This window comes from Procambarus clarkii, chromosome 38, assembly GCF_040958095.1.
Source record: "Procambarus clarkii isolate CNS0578487 chromosome 38, FALCON_Pclarkii_2.0, whole genome shotgun sequence".
Taxonomy (NCBI): domain Eukaryota; kingdom Metazoa; phylum Arthropoda; class Malacostraca; order Decapoda; family Cambaridae; genus Procambarus; species Procambarus clarkii.
Window position 1 is genome coordinate 1,996,851 of NC_091187.1, and position 17,396 is coordinate 2,014,246.

Consider the following 17,396-nt stretch of genomic DNA (forward strand, 5'->3'; position numbering starts at 1 on the left):
TCAGTGATTCTAGTTGGTCTAGTGATTAAGGGTATGAGGAAGCAGGAATTCAATACACATGAGAGACTGTGCAGTGACTTAATATCTAACATATTCAGAGATTTGAGTAGGGGTACCGAGTGATGTCTGGGGCCAGAGTTGGATATTGTCCTAATAGCAGCTTTCTGTTGAGTAATTAGAGGACGTAAATGATTTTGGGTAGTAGAACCCCAAGCACAAATACCATAGTTGAGATATGGATAGATGAGGGAGTAATAGAGAGTCACCAGGGCAGGGCGGGGTACATAATATCTGATCTTAGAAAGAATGCCAACAGTTTTTGAAACTTTTTTTTGGATATATTTATAATGTGTCCCTGGAAATTCAGCTTGTGGTCAATGAGAACCCAAGGAATTTGCCATCTAATTTGTTACAAATTTGGGTGTTGTTTATTCTGAGATTTATTTGACTAGAGGATTTATTGTCAAAATGAATATAGAAAATTTTGTCAGTGTTAAGGGTGAGTTTGTTGGCAGTTAGCCAAAGATGGACTTTATTTAGCTCGATATTTACTGTGGCATTTAGAGCAAGGTGGTCAGGACTGGAGTAAATGGAGGTTGTGTCGTCAGCAAATAGAATTGGATTGAGGTGTTGGGAGGCATCTGGAAGGTCATTAATGTAGATGAGAAAGAGGAGAGGGCCAAGTATGCTACCCTGTGGAACACCAATGTTGATGGGTAGGGTGGAAGAAATTGAATTATTCACAGAAACATACTGGAACCTGTCAGTAAGGTAAGATTTGAGGTATTGCAGGGAGTGTCCTCTGACTCCATAATGATGTAATTTAAGAAGAAGGTTTTGGTGTTTGACAGTGTCAAAAGCCTTACGCAGGTCCACAAATAACCCAACAGGGAACTCATTTTTATCAAGAGCTGCGTGAATCAAGTTAATCATACTAATAAGTGCCTCGTTTATGCTTTTTTTGGGTCTGAAGCTATATTGACAAGAGCTAAGTATATTGTGTTTGGCTAGATAAGAGTAAAGCTGCTTGTAGATTAGTTTTTCAAATATTTTTGACAACTTTAGCAGGATTGATATGGGTCTGTAGTTGTTAACATCTGTGAGATCACCACATTTGTGGACAGGGGTTACTCTCGCTTTTTTTTTTTAGGATATCTGGAAAGGTTTATAGTTCAAGTGACTTGTTGAAGGGCTGTGCAATAGCTGGAGCTTAAGATCTGGAGGTTTTTTGTAAATTAAAATTGGTACCTCCTCAAGGGCACTTGACTTGGTTTTAAGAGAAAGGATTATCTCATTAACATCAGTGGAATTTGCAGGCGTTAGGTACAGAGACTGTGGATAGTTACCTGTAAGATAGTCCTGAACATCAGTACTGGAAGATGGAATATCATTTGCAAGGGATGAACCAATGGATGAGAAGAACCTATTGAACTCAATAGCAGTATCAGAGGCTGTAAGCTGACCATCATTATTTTTTTTTTTTTTTGAGATATATACAAGAGTTGTTACATTCTTGTACAGCCACTAGTACGCGTAGCGTTTCGGGCAAGTCCTTAATCCTATGGTCCCTGGAATACGATCCCCTGCCGCGAAGAATCGTTTTTTCATCCAAGTACACATTTTACTGTTGCGTTAAACAGAGGCTACAGTTAAGGAATTGCGCCCAGTAAATCCTCCCCGGCCAGGATACGAACCCATGACATAGCGCTCGCGGAACGCCAGGCGAGTGTCTTACCACTACACCACGGAGACTGTAAATACTCCGTGGTGTATTTACACCACGGAGTATTAAAAATATTATTAAATATTATATAAAAATAAATTATTATATATGTATTAAAAATAAATCAAATACTCCTGTATTTGACAGGAGTATCGGTTATTTAAAATCTTCTTTGATCCCAATATTTGTGAAATTGTGCTCCATGTTTTCTTAATGTTGCCCTTTGTTTGGGTAAATTTATCTTCGTAGTATTTAATTTTGGCTCTTCTAATTATTTTAGATAGCAATGACGAGTAATTCTTTGAAAATTCTTTGGAGATGATTCCTAACCTATACTTCTTCTCAAGGTCATGTTTTTTATTAATGAATTTAAGTATTCCCTTTGTAAGCCAGGGATTGTTTAGCCTTTTAGTTGTGACTTGTTTCGTTAGCATAGGAAGGTGGGTGTTATAAAGGCTGAGAGTTTTTTGAAGAAAAGATTGCACTGCTAGGTTGATGTCCCCTATGTTCACTAATTCGGACTCCCAGTTGACATTAGCATTAGCAGCAGCTATAAAATTGCCTATGGCAGTATTATTGTTCAGCGTAAAGCTTATCTTCCTTGTCTCTAGAGGTGGTTTGTTAATGTTAGTTAGGAGAAATGTGGGGTAATAGTCTGTAGGGTTATCGATGATTATCTCTGAAGTAAGCGGAGAGGTTATGTTGGTCCAGTTGTGATCAAGAGCCGTGGCAGTACTATCAGTGATTCTAGTAGGTCTAGTAATAAAGGGTATGAGGAAGCAGGAATTCATACAGTTGAGGAAGCTAGCAGCAGTAGGGTTTTCAGGCTCGCAGAGGTCAATATTAAAGTCCCTTTCGATAATTAGATAGCTTTGGTTCAGTCTGTTATCTTGTATTAGATTTCTAAGGTTAGAGTTGAATTCGGACACATCAGTGTTAGGAATTCTATAGACTGCTCCAACAGTCAGGACAGATTCAGCACCCTTGACTGAAACTGGCGAAGGTATACTCCCCACAGTAAACTCTAGTTCTAATTACTTTTAAGCATGCCAGTTCTTGGTTTTTCTTCCGATTTTACAGACTCAGTAAATACTGAGACGTGCACGGAGAGAGATGGCAAAGCATTTCATAATGAATGCCATTGGAGCCCACTGCCGTAGAACCACAGAGGGCTATGGCAGAACGAAACTCATAGAGAGAGAGAAGGGATCATTATAGGGAAGGCGAAGATGAGTACAGAAATTTAAAGGATGAGATTCAAGAATACGCTTACGAAGAAGGAAGGATTGGGGAAGATGAGAACCAGAACTAACATGAAAAGTGGGAACCCAGTTCGGTCGCGACCTGCAATGGGTCCGCCACAAGAACACCACGGAGGCGAAGGACCGGCGAGACATCGGGAACGAACTTACGCGGGTAAGTTCGTAATCTTGTGAATACACTTCCAGACCAGTGGTAGAGGAGTTTTGGACATAACGGTGGAGACATAAGACATCCAGCAAGCACGTTTAGCCGAACAGATGGTCCTACGGGCCACCGCACTCGCCTTTCGAAACAAAAGAAAAGACTCAATTTTCTGCCGGCGGCGATGTCTCTTCCAGGCTGCACGCTTACAGCAGACAGCCCGAGTACAGTCCACATTCCACCAGGGAACGCACTTCCACATTCCCCAAGAAGAAGAGCGAGGAATAGAGTGGAGGGCAGCATCAAAGACAGTGTCATGAAAAAGGAGGAGGGCATGAGGGAGAGGCAGAACGGAGAGGTCGGAAATAGTAACATGGAGAGTAAAGAGACACCAGTCAGCCTCTGCAAACCGCCACCTAGGGAAGGAGAGAGGAGGGTGAAAAGAGAAAAAACTAACAAAGATAGGAAAATGGTCACTGCCATGGAAGTCATCAAGGACCCACCACCCAAAATCTAAGGAAAGGGATGACGAGCACAGAGAAAGATCGAGACAGGAAAGGGAGCAAGTTCGAGAGTCCAAATAAATGGGCTCACCAGAATTAAGAAGGGACAGGGAAGAAGAGAGGAGGAAAGGTTCAAGGAGGCGACTGTTACGTACCTCTAATAGTTGGAGGTCAAGGAAATTGGCGTATTATCCATGGATGTTCCACGGAAGAATAGACATTGGCAAAAAGAGAAAGGATTGCAACAGAGATCAAAGAAGAAACAAAGGTGAAAAGGGAATACAGCACGTGAAAGAAGCACAGCGTCAGGATCAGCGAAGTCAGGGTTAGGGAGCATGGGTAAACTGAGTAAAGAAGGAGGGAAAGAAGTGGGAGGACTGAGCAGAGGTGGACGAACAGGGTCTGGAGGAGGAAAGGGAAGAGGAGAAGGAGGAGGAGGAGGAGGGGCAGAAAGAGGGAAGCGCACCACAGCAAGGGCAGTATCCGAGACGGAACCGGGGGCTAAACAAACCCACACAGTAGTAACAGGGAGCTCCACCACCGAAGCAGGAGGGGAAGGAAGGAAAGAATCACAGATAGGGGGTTGAGAAGAAAGCGTAGCCTTCTTACCTACCGAGAAGGAGGAAGGAGAGAAGCCAGGTTTCCACTTCTGACTCAAAGAGACAGGTTTCCCAGCAGCAATGTACTTGGCAACAGACTCCAGCATTTCGAAAGGAGAAGAAGAGCGCGAGCAAACAACATGACCATCAGGAGAGCGATGGACATCGGCCCGCACTGTCAGGTGGCGTGGTGAGCCAAGAGACGGAGGAGAATGATGTGTAGGAAGACCAGAAGGAGAGGAGAAAGAAGACACAGGATACATGACAGACTGGGTAGAAAGAAGGGATACCTTAGACAGAGAACCAGAAGGGGAGGGGACCCTCTGGGACAGAACGGAAGGAAACAGGGGAGGTGGTGGTGGGTGTGTCCGGGTCTAAGGCTTGGAAACGGTTGTGAGACTGAGTAAGGTGGGAAGGACGAGGAGAGGAAGAGCGCACCACGCAAGCATAGGATACGCCAGCGAAAGAGGGGAGACAATGAACTTAGCGCCGAACCTCAGGAAAAGACAAATGGTCCCGGTGCTTCAAGTTGAGGACAGCTGCCTCAAGTTTGTACCGTATACACGTGCGGGAAAAGGTAGGGTTGGCCTCACCGCAATTGAGGCAGAGGACTTAGGGAGAAGTGCACTCCAGCTTAGAGTGACCCTCGCCCCCAAACATGGGACAGAGAGAGACAGGACTAGAGCATTTGAGGGCACCATGCCCAAACCTCCAGCACTTATTGCAGAGCCGAGGAGATGGAATATACTCCTGAATAGAGCATCTGGCACCAGCAAGAATAACTGAGGGAGGAAGGGTCCTACCATCAAAGTTAATCTTCACAACCCGAAGGGGCAGAAGGCGATAACCATGAGGGGGATGAGTAAACGTATCCACCTGGAGGACAGAATGACCCTGGGCCTTGAGGATATGCTTGATATCCTCGTGGTCTTTTCAGTCTTTTAGATTCCTAACAGCAGTCGCAACATGGTGTGGGAGGAGAACAGTGCCAACACTGGCATTTACCCGAGCGCTCTTTGAGACCCGAACAGGGGTCTCGCCAAGGCAGGATAAGGCGGCCAAGCGGGTGGCTGCATCCTGAGGAGCAGCAACGACACGGGTACCAAGACGGGTGGGGTTGAAGGTAACTGAGGCATCTACGGAATCTACAAGATGCCTATGAAGGGAAAAATTGTCAGGAGTTGAATGTAAAGGATGGCGGTCAAAGTACTTTGTCCATGTAGCAGGACCAAACTAAGCATGGTACGAATTAGTATGAGAAGGGATCATACGAGAGTAGCCGTGGCGGGGACGGCGATGAGAACCTTTAGAGAGAGATGGGTCAAAAGGCGCAGTAGTCACAATAAGATGGAGCCATGCAAGGGGACGAGGCGGTCACCACAGCAGGCTTGGGGCTTGACCCAACCACAGAGGAGGGAGGGGAGCAGGAAGGAAGAGTTTGGTCTGGGCTTAAACCAGGCCCTGTAGCGGGGGCTACAGATCCTGGTCTTCCAGGACGGTCTGACTCAGGGGACTGGTCACCCACCCCATGAGCTTGGGTAAGAGAAGTCGTGTCGTCATCCATGCAGCAAACAATATCAAAAGTTTGGGACCTGGAACCAAGAGTTACCACCTACCAGGGCAGCCAGGGAGACCGAGCGCGGGCCAGTGCAGGAAGGGTGCGTTGTCCCCAGCGGTGCTCCCCCTTTTCAACAGGGGAGTCCTACTACATCGTCCATTCTCCCACACTGGTGCTAAGACCCCATTCCCCCTACCGCCCCAGCGTGGACACCCAACCATCCACTCAGGGCGGCCCCTCCAGCGGGTGGTCCGATGGCTCATAAGGCCCCTACGTGGTGCCCTTCAGCACGTCCACCACCCAAAAAGGGGCAGGAGAGGGGGCAAAGGCAACCTACACCGGTCACAGGGAGGTGTACGTGAGCCCCTCACCACGGCAAGGAGGCACCACTGAGGGGTTAAAAGGGGCAATACCAGTCGTCTTGAACTCCAGAAATTATGAAACTTGACAGTAATAATAAGTTTTTAAACTCAAATATACTTTTATTGTTTATTATCAAGACAAGTTGAGGTACACAACTGTTAACAATCAAACCTCTATCTGTATACAAATCATGGAATACATTCTTAAGGAAAAGAACATCACTTGTGATACAGAAATCACAATATCATGATACATTTAATGAACAAATCCACAAAGGCCGTAATGAGGGTTCAAACTTGTGTCCGGGCTAAGATGCACGCTAAGGTCCGACTAAGGCGCTTCCGGGATCATCCAGCACGTAAATCAGTACAGCCACGATGGGTCGCACCGCTGCGGCCAGATCACTTCGCCGCCACACCCACACAAGCAGCGCCATATTCAAGTGGTGTTCCTGCCAAAGAAAAAAAAAAAGATTCTCTATAATATTCTCTCTACTCCGAGTAAATACCTAACCTGTCCTCCGATAAAGAGCATCACTTTTTGCTCATATGCATCACACAAGGCCAAAAAATTTACGAGAAAAGTAAAGCAACTCAAGAAAGTGATGTACTGTCCCATTTTCTGTTTTAGAGCCTCTGGTAGGGTAGGAGAGACTACTTTAAATTGACCGTTTTCTTGACATTGTGAAACCTTTGGAGGATGGCCTGAAACACCGTCCATCCCCTAAAACCGGGTAATGATGATCACTGTTATTTATTACCCGAGGCAAACTTACATTACTGTATAGTGTGCCCAAAGCATGGGCTTTGGGCACATGTGTTACGAACCAAAATTCCTCGCTTGAGCACGAAGCCATGAAGTCCACGCCATCTGTGAGTCCGCTCCCGAAAATCCCACAATAAGGACAACGCCATCTAGTGATGACGTGAGATGCCGGCAATAAGTGCTGGATGCCTGTCCTAGTCGGCTCGTGACGTAGCCGCTGCTGACCTCTGGTGAGGTGGCGCTGAGAAAGTGAATGCCATCTATGGAGTGAAAAGGTGGACGTTTGTGTCTAAGCTAGTAAGTGATGTTTCCTAGTGATCCCATGTAGTGTCCCCAATACTGATGACGTGTCTGCTTTCAGAGTCAACCTTTTACGGCTGTGAGGTACGTTGAATCAGTCTGCCCAAGGCAGCCAAGGTCTCTTCACCAGTCTGCTTTGTACAAGCTGTGAGCCATCCCTGGACGAACTCTGCTGAGTGTGTGATAGCCTGCCTGAGGAGTGGCAGTGACGTGATTCACCGTCTCCGGGGCTGCTTGGTGGAAGAGACCACCCACTGCGGTGCCGACCGAGGAGAGTGAACAGGAAGTCACACGAGGCTTCTGCCTAGGGCTCGCAACCCTAGTATTAGTCGTGGAGTGGCCTAACAGCGAGGCTGACTAGTACCTGCCAGCTACAGGTTGGACTGTGGTTGTAGGCCATCACGACAAGGCACCCAGTGGGATTGTAATTTGGCTGGTCTGTGGCCTGGATAGATTCATCGTGGGTTCTGGGCGACAGATGAGAAAACCAGGAAAGGCTACCCAGAGTGAGCATCGCCAAGTATCCAGTGTCTGCAGAGGAAGATGAAGATGTAAATACTGTGTAATAATAATCCCCTTTTGTGACTTTAATTTACATATGGTGGTGGGAAAGGAATATATATACTTAAGTATACTTGTGTATTTAATGTACCTCCCCCGTTGATTTTACTTGCGTTACGGAGCTCACGTCTTGAACGCCTCTACTAACTTGGGGCCGGATACCCAAAAAACTAATACCATCAGAAAAGAACCCGGTTGCGTCCCAGTAGGGCCGTAATAACGTGCTCTTAACAAATGAATCAAATTACATCCAAAAGATCTATTTGGTCTCAAGTCTAACACACAATTATGTAAATGAACGCCACAACTCACCTGCTTGTACCATGTAAGGTAGACAACAACAACAGTTATGGTAAATAAACACTCATCTTGACAATGTCCAAAATGAGCTCATATTCTAGTGTAAAAGTCAAATGAGAAGTAAAGTGTACCTCTAGCACACCCTAACAAACTGTTTTAATTAAAAATAATTTAACACACAACAAAATTTTTGGCTACACTGACACCACAACCGTTACTCACCAGACTAATCAGACACATTACAATCTCAGATTCTACACATTCACACTGTAAGCTCATTGAAGTGCAAACTACTGTAACCCCGCGATTATCCGGGATTCGAACATCCGAAAAACGCCCTTATACGGCCAAAGTCATGAACGGATAAAGTTATCACAATATCCGGCCAAAATAGCCACAGGGACCGGATTAAAGCAGGTTTTCTGCAGAAATTACACTATCCGGTCAGTCCCCCTGATAATCGTGCCTTTGTCCGTATATGAAAACATGAGGCGGGCCATACGGTATTAATCCCGTCTGCCCGAGACTCGAGGCGCATGGTGTAGGTGGGGGTGGGGTGGGTGGGTGGTGTTGGGAGGGTGGGAGGGGTGCGTCAGGAGGGACTACCTGGGTACAGGAATTACCATTAATTTTAGAACAATTAATCATAGCCAAAAACAAATAAAATAACTACTAGTAATTATGTAATAACAAATAAATAAGTTTCCTAAAAGCATTGTGCACAGGCTGAAGTTTCCTTAAAAAATATTGTGAATTTTTTTCCTCCTGGCGGCCTACGTAACGCTATGGCTGCCCCAAGTGGACCTGTCCAATACTGGTCAACCCATGTGCGTCCGTCCCTCGTGTTATACACAGTGCTGCGCCATTAGTGAAATATTTTTTTAAATAACTTTTTTATTTTCATAGTAACTTTGAACATTTTTGGCCAAGACTATGTCTGGTAGCAGCATCAATCGTTCTGGAGGTGTTAAGAGGAAGAAAGTTGTCCTAACAATAAAAGACAAGTCACAGATATACACCTCAACCAGTGCGGCCTCACAGTGTTGCGCCATTAGTGAAATATTTTTTTAAATAACTTTCTTAATTTTCATAGTAATTTTGAACATTTTTGGCCATGAATATGTCTGGTAGCAGCATCAATCGTTCTGGAAGTGTTAAGAGGAAGAAGATTGTCCTAGCAATTAAAGACAAGTTACGTGTTGTTAAAACAGTGAGGCGTCACAGGCAGCCAAGCGCCTTCAACAAGTGAGGCGCCACAGGCAAGCCAAGCTCCTTCAACAAGTGAGGCATTATAGGCAAACCAAGCGCTTTCAACAAGTGACGCGCCACAGGCAAGCCAAGCGCTTTCAACAAGTGAGGCGCAAGCAAGCGCCTTTAACAAGTGAGGCGTCACAGGCAAGCCAAGCGCCTTCAACAAGTGAGGGCATGCAAGCGCTTCAACAAGTGAGGTGCAAGCAAGCACCTTCAACAAGTGAGGCCTCACAGGCAACCCAAATGCCCTCAACCAGTGAGGCTTCAGCAGCTGGCAGTCAAAACTAACTTAGCTTAATGAACTGTACAGTAATTTTAAGTGTTAATTTTAGTGTTGTGTTAGTATAGGTTACATAAATTGTTAAGAATTTTTAACTTCAAGATGTGTGGCATCAATCAAGAAGACGAACACCAACAAGGTAAGTTGAGGTTTCTAGTTGAATATTTAATAATTGTATGTGGCAAGGCAATTCAAATTATGTTGTTTGTAGTATAAAAATAGTTGGAAATGGTCACTTTTGGACTCGTAGGTGAAAAAGTACCATTATCCGAAAAATGTGATAATCCGGCTGGGGGTCCTTCCCATATAGTCCGGATGATCGAGTGGAGACAGTAACATTAATAACAGTAGTAAGTCCAACAGAACCAACAAGCTAAAAGGCTTATTCAATCAATTCAATTTCAACAATAAGAGGATCGACTGGGAAGAAATAAATATAGACCTTGGAAACATTTTTTGGGAAACCATCTTAAGCGACAAAACTCTCACACAGGGAATAGCTCCACTGACAGCTGAAACCTATTAGATCTGCTTAAAGCACATGCCTGTGAGGAGGGTCAGAAAGAGGACAACTCTAGAAAAGAGAACACGCAGACGACTGTACAGAAGGAAAAAATTGCTTAAACAGACACAACTGTCTTTAGAAAGGAAAATAAATCTAAACAGAGATCGAAGAAATAATTCTATGAATAGAGCAGACGTTGAAGTGATCATTTTAGTGAGGGAAACAGATAACAGACTGAACAAAAACCATCTAATTATCGCAGGGGACTTTAATATTGATCTCTGCGAGCCTGAGGGCCCTCCTGCTGCTAGTTTCCTCCTTTGTATGAATTCCTGCTTCCTCATACCCTTAATCATTAGACCTACTAGAATCACTGATAGTACTGCCACGGCTCTTGATCACATCTGGACCAACATAACCTCTCCGCTTACTTCAGGGATAATCATCGATAGCACTACAGACCATTACCCCACATTTCTCCTAACATTAACAAACCCCCTCTAGAGACAAGGGAGATAAGCTTTAGGCTGCACAATGAAACTGCCATGGGCAATTTTATAGCTGCTGCTGCTAATGTCAACTGGGAGACCGAATTAGGTAACACAGGGGACATCAACCTAGCAGTGCAATCTTTTCTTCAAAAAACTCTCAGCCTTTATAACATCCACTGTCCTATGCTAACGAAACAAGTCACAACTTAAAGGCTAAACAATCCTTGGCTTACAAAGAGAATACTTAAATCTATTAATAAAAACATGACCTTGAAAAGAAGTACCTGTATAGGTTAGGAATCATCTCCAAAAATTTTTCAAAGAACTGCTCATAATTGCTATCTAAAATAATTAGAAGAGCCAAAACTAAATACTACGAAGATAAATTTACCCAAACAAAGGGCAACATTAAGAAAACATGGAGCACAATTTCACAAATACTGGGATCAAAGAAGACTTTAATAACAAACCAATACTCCTGTCCAATAACGATGGTCAGCTTACAGCCTCTGATACTGCTATTGAGTTCAATAGGTTCTTCTCTTCCATTGGGTCATCCCTTGTAAATGATATTCCATCTTCCAGTACTGATGTTCAGGACTATCTTACAGGTATATAGAGGAAGATATATAGAGGAGGAGAAGAAGAATATATATAGAGAATATGTATATAGAAGAATATATATAGAGGAAGGTCTGTCGTCTTGATATATAGAGGATGGTCTGTCGTCTGACGCTGTTGAGTGCACGCTACGCTCCTCCCTCTAAGCTGTATTTCAGCCCTCAAACTACCGCCAGATGATGTAGACCGCCACCCACAGGCAGCTAAGTACTTGGAGTCCAAGCATGTTATAGCAAAATCAAAGTAACCAACCAAAATCAACTCATTCCATCTCAAACAAATTTCAAAACAATCCTCTACGGCTGTGAGTTTCAGTGCATGCTGCCCGCCTCTGCCCGCCACTGCGCTGCCTGACGCAAGTTTCTTCACAACATATACCCCCAGTCCATTCTAACCAATCATGTCTCCTAAAAATGTGACTGCGCAGGGAAATAAGGGCAACAAACCCCCTAACAAGGCATCCATCCTGGCCAACTCTAACGTGTTTCTCCGTCTGGAAGCTCTGGGGTCCAAGGCGGCGGTGCTGCCCTCCCCTCCTCCCCATTGAGCCAGGGAGCGGTGTCCTCTCAAACCTCTCCTATTAACATGCTAACATCCCAGTTTATGCAATTCAAGTGAGCTTCCGGTCCCTCACCGGATTTCCCTAACTGGACCGAGAATCAGTGGCTCAAAAAGTTGTGCCTAGTCCTTGAGTCTCAAAATTCTATCATCTTGAGTCTTCAAAATGAAAATCTAGCAAACCGTGCGAATCTCCAGCATCAACAACAAGAAATAACCCTCCTCCGCGAGGATATTAGAAACTTTAAGGCTAACCAAGACCAACTCCAGCATGACTTGAATGATCTCCGTGAGGAAAACAATCTTCTGAAAACGGACGAAGCCATAAAAAAACAGAAGGAAGCTCTCAGCAAAATGACTGCATGTATCAGTACATTATCCGCGCAACGTTCCGTCACCCAGGAAGAACAAGATCAGCAAAAGCTGCTAGACTCTGTTATTGTGTCGTCCCAAGATATACCTGTGGAACGTGAAGGTGAAAAGTGTGTTGAAATAGCTCAGGCTCTCATAAAAAACGAATTGCAGGTCATTCTAAACAAAACTGATATTATTGCTGCCTACGGAGTAGGCAAAAAGAATCCATCAGGACAAAACCAGCGGAAAATTCGCCTGAAGCTGACTTCCCAGTCCATGAAATCCCATCTTGTCTGGACAGCTGCATCCCAACGGAAGGAATTATACATCAACGAGTGCTTGACTAGGAACAGACAGCAACTCCTGTACCGCCTGCGTCAAATCCGTCAACAAAACCCAGATGCGATTCATCAGTGCTTCGTTAGAGATGGATTGATTAAGGTGAGAAAGACTGCAGAGGGTAAAATGTTTACAATTGCTAATGAAGAGAACCTCAACACTTTCCTCTCCTAATTGGGTTTGTCTCACCATATTATCACTCAATGAATCAACTTAATTAACCCCCTTGTCACCTAGTGAGGGCTAGGTATCCTAAGTCTCCTTGTTTCATTTTTTGACTTAATTTTTAACTTACTCCTCACTAGTCATTTACTGGACTTAATTAATTTGAGTGCATTAATATTTCTTTAGGTCTTATTAATTATACAGTGATAACTGAACTATTTATAGTTAATAATCATTAGCTTAAATTTGCCTATGTTTATTATTCAACTTTTTTCTTTGATTTCATTTATTACCTAGTTTGCCTAGCCTCGCCGTACTCCCCTATTCTATTGTACCCCTGGCTTTGCCTGTATCTCAAATTGCAAATTGTTACTTACAGTGTACCTGAGAGTACTTGTAAGCAATCTACCTCATTTTTTTTTTTGTTCAATTTGTTTTTGTATTGTATAGTCTTGTTTATATCTTTGTTTTGTACATCTATATCTTTTGTTTTGTATAGTCCATGTTTATATGTTTTTTCTTTAATTTCATTTATTACCTAGGGTGCCTAGCCTCTCCATACTCCCTTACTCCATTGTACCCCTGTAAGCCCCTTGTAAGCTACGTCATTTTTTTCTTTTGTTGTTCATTTTGTGTTTGTTTTCTATAGTATTGTTTATATATTTTCCCCCTTTTATAGCTTAATTCTAATTTGTAATTTGCCATTCTTGCCTTGTTTTCCTGCAACCAGCTTTTTTATGCAGACAAGTATAGACCCAGAACTAAACCTCTTATCCACTATCTTTGACAATCATCACTTTAATGATCTAAATTGCAGATATTTTGCAGCACATGATGTAAACAATGTATTAACACATAATCACAATATCTCTGTAATTAACTTGAACGTTAGATCCCTAGGTAAACACTTCGATGATGTTGCCTTGATTGAAACTATTGACAACAAATTCTCTTTTATTATACCTACTGACACATGGTTGAAAGAGGATACTACTCAACTCTTTAACATGCCTAACTACTTGGCAATTCACAACTGTCGTCAAATTCAGAGAGGTGATGGTACTGCTCTTTACTACCACCAAGAACTAACATGCTTAAAAGTAATTAGAACTAGAGACTGCTGTGGGGAGTATATCTTCGCCAGCTTCAGAGTCAAGGGGTGCCGAGTCTGCCCTGTCTGTGGGTGCAGTCTATAGAATTTCTAACACTGATGTGTCCGAATTCAACTCAAACATTAGAAATCTAATACTTGATAACAGACTGAACAAAAACCATCTAATTATCGCAGGGGACTTTAATATTGACCTCTGCGAGCCTGAACACCCTACTGCTGTTACCTTCCTCAACTGTATGAATTCCTGCTTCCTCATACCCTTAATCACTAGACCTACTAGAATCACTGATAGTACTGCCACGGCTCTAGATCACATCTGGACAAACATAACCTCTCCACTTACTTCAGGTATAATCACCGATAGCACTACAGACCATTACCCCACATTTCTCTTAACTAACATTAGTAAACCACCTCTAGAGTCAAGGGAGTTAAGTTTTAGGCTGCACAATGAAACTGCTATAGACAATTTTGTAACTGTTGCTGATAATGTCAACTGGGAGTCCGAATTAGGTAACATAGGGGACATCAACCTAGCAGTGCAATCGTTTCTTCAAAAAACTCTTAGCCTTTATAACACCCACTGTCCTATGCTTGCAAAACAAGTCACAACCAAAAGGCTTAACAATCCCTGGCTTACAAAGGGAATACTTAAATCCATTAACCCTCAAACCGCTAGGGGCCCAAATGGAATTCACACCCACAGGCGCAACAAAAAAAAAAATTCCAAAAAATTCTTTCGTCTCATAGAAGTGTTCATTTTGGTTCCCTGATCACAGAAAAAATAACAAAAAAATCATAGGTGGCATATTTTAGCCGCAATAGGGTAGGGAAGTGTGGCAAAAAAGGGGCGTTGGCAGAGCCTTCACCAGATGAGGTCTACTCCGCCCGAGCTGTCAGACGGCAGTGTTACGAACCCGGATCCAGCGTCCGAGCACGGAGCAGTAACAACCGCGCCATCTGTGGGTCAGCTCCCGAAACCCCCGCCAAACGACGACGACACCTGGTGAGGACGGCGAATACCGGCCACAAGGGCCAGTTTCCAGTCCTGTGCAGCTCACAACACAGCCGCTGCTGACCTCTGGTGAGGTGGTGCTCAGACACCAGCGCCATCTATGAAGTGGATGTGTCGGGCGTTTGTGTCTGACCCTGTAAGTGAGGTGTTTTAGTGTCCCAGTTATTGATGACGTGTCTGCTTACAGAGCCAACCTGGGACTGCTGTGATGGGAGTTGAGTCAGTCTACCCGAGGCAGCCGTCTCCAAACCTTGAGCTTTGCTGCAGCAGTTGCGAAGTCGTCCCCCCGGAAGAACACTGTGGTGTGTTAGCCTGCCAGTGGAGTGGCAGTAAAAGGTTTACCCGGGACCGACTGTTGGAGACGTTTATCCACTGGGGTATTGAGGACAGGAGAGTGATTTGTGGTGTCACACGAGACTCCTGTCCAGGGCGTTCCCCTTATATCGTTCGTGGAGTGGCCTGACCAGCCTTGCTGATCCGGAACCTGCCAGCAGACCAGCTGGACGTGTGGTTGACGGCCTCCACGGCGGTGCCCCCAGTGGACCTGTGTTTTGGCTGACCTGTGGCCAGGGTAGGCTCAACTTCTCAGAGGATTCGTTGTGAGGCAACGAAAGCACCGAGGACTCAGCACCGAGAGAGAGCTCTACACCAGAGTCTTCAGCAGAAGACAACGATTGTGAATAATCCCCTTGTATAGTGTTTATACCCCTCCCCCTGTGCACTCTTTTATATATTATTTATATGGTGATGATAATTATAGTCTTAAGTTCTTAACTTTCTTTCCCTACCCCCTTTAAGTTACTTGCGTCACGGATCACATCCCTTGAAAGCCACTACTGGCTTGGGGTCGGATACAACTTCCTCTAACAACATCAGAGTAAGAACCCCGTTGCGTCCCGAGAGGGCCGTAACATAATTGGCATCCCCAGCGGGATCCGTCCCCTTGTTAAGTATGTTTGACAGGGGTGGTGAAGTGGCGTAATCCCTGTATATAATTCCCCCTGTGTGACGATTGTGACGTTATACGTCCTGTGCGGTGTTCAAGAGTGACTTAGTGCGATATTGTGCAGTGCGGTGCTCGCTGTGATTAAGCGATTAAGTGCAATATTGAGTAGTGCGGTGCTCAGTGATTCAGTGCAATATTGTAGAGCAAAGGGTTCGCTATGATTGAGTGCGATATTGCGTAGTGCGGTGCCCGAAGTGATTACGTGCAATATTGGCAAGTGAGGCGCCAGGTGCGATAAAGTGCAATATTGGCGTAGAACAGTGCTCGGTGCGTTAAGTGCTAAAGTGTAAGCAGTGTGTCAAGTGCTAGTTAAGTGTTCCATCGGTGACAATGGCAGAGAAAGCTACCATCGATGATCTGGACGATGTGCAGGCTTTTCTGAACAGAGAGGACTGTCTTGCCAGATTAAAATATCTGAGCAAACCAGAACTTGTACTAGTGAGCGCCTACCTGGAGATCAAGATCCGTGCCAGTGATTCCCGTGTGGAGATCTTGTCCAAGGTTCACCGGCACCTGAAGGCAGAAGAGAAACAGGAAGGCGAGACTCCTAGTACAAGGGAAGGTGAAGAAATAGCTTCCACGGAAAAGGAAGATAAAGGTAGTGACATTGACAGTGATGCAGGCGAGCTGAATATAAGCTTGTTAACTGTCAAAATGCGTGCCTTAGAAATTAATCGAGAAATAGAGTGGAAGAAGTTAGAATTAGAACGAGAATTAAAAGATAAAGAATTGGCGATGAGACGTTTAGAATTAGAAGAAAGGAAAGAAGAACGAGAAAGAGAAGAGAAACGAGAAAGAGAAGAGAAACGAGAAAGAGAAAGAGAAGAACGAGAAAGAGAAGAGAGACGAGAGAGAGAAGAACGAGAAAGAGAAGAGAAACGAGAGAGAGAAGAGCGAGAAAGGGAAGAGAAACAGCGAGAGAGAGAAGAAAAAGAAAGACAGAGACAACATGAACTAGAAAAATTGGGATTAGGCGGTGGTCGGAGGCCAACAACGGACACCAGCGGTTTCGATCCGGTAAGGAACATCAAAATGGTCCCCAAATTCAATGAGAGGGAAGTCTCGAAGTTCTTTGCAGCCTTCGAGAAAGTCGCTGCCTCTTTGGAGTGGCCAAGGGAGAATTGGGCCATCATGATACAGTCAGTCTTGACTGGGAAGGCCCAAATCGCCTACTCTACGTTATCCCTTGACGACTCCGGCGATTACGACAAGGTGAAGAAGGTTGTGCTCATGGCGTACCAATTGGTACCTGAGGCATATAGACAGAAGTTCAGAGACCTGAAAAAGACCTCAGAGCACACGTTCACCGAATTCGCCACGATCAAGGAGCGACTTTTCCAGGAATGGTGTGCCTCTCGGAAGGTGGAGACCAAGGAAGACCTCGAGCAGCTGACTCTGCTCGAGGACTTCAAGGATTGTTTGTCTGGAGACCTAAAAACGTACTTGGAAGAGCAGCAGGTAGAGACCTTGAGTGCAGCAGCCACAATGGCTGAAGAGTATATCCTGACTCATAGGCCGTCTGCTAAGTACGTCCCGAGGAATTACCAACGCCGGTTTGACAGACCTCATGACGAAGAGGAAAGACCCTTCCCACAAAGTGCTAAGAAGACGCCCCCAAGTA

General features: G+C 44.6%; 1 long non-coding RNA gene across 1 annotated transcript in view; it reads right to left on the reverse strand.

The window, feature by feature from the left end:
* Positions 1-6,248: 6,248 nt before the first annotated feature.
* The window catches only part of LOC138372361 (uncharacterized), a 37,680-nt gene continuing 26,532 nt past the window's right edge, over positions 6,249-17,396 (reverse strand). Inside the window, exon 2 of the long non-coding RNA XR_011230795.1 lies at positions 6,249-6,601. This is a non-coding gene — a long non-coding RNA (uncharacterized lncRNA). The remainder of the gene's footprint in view (positions 6,602-17,396) is intronic.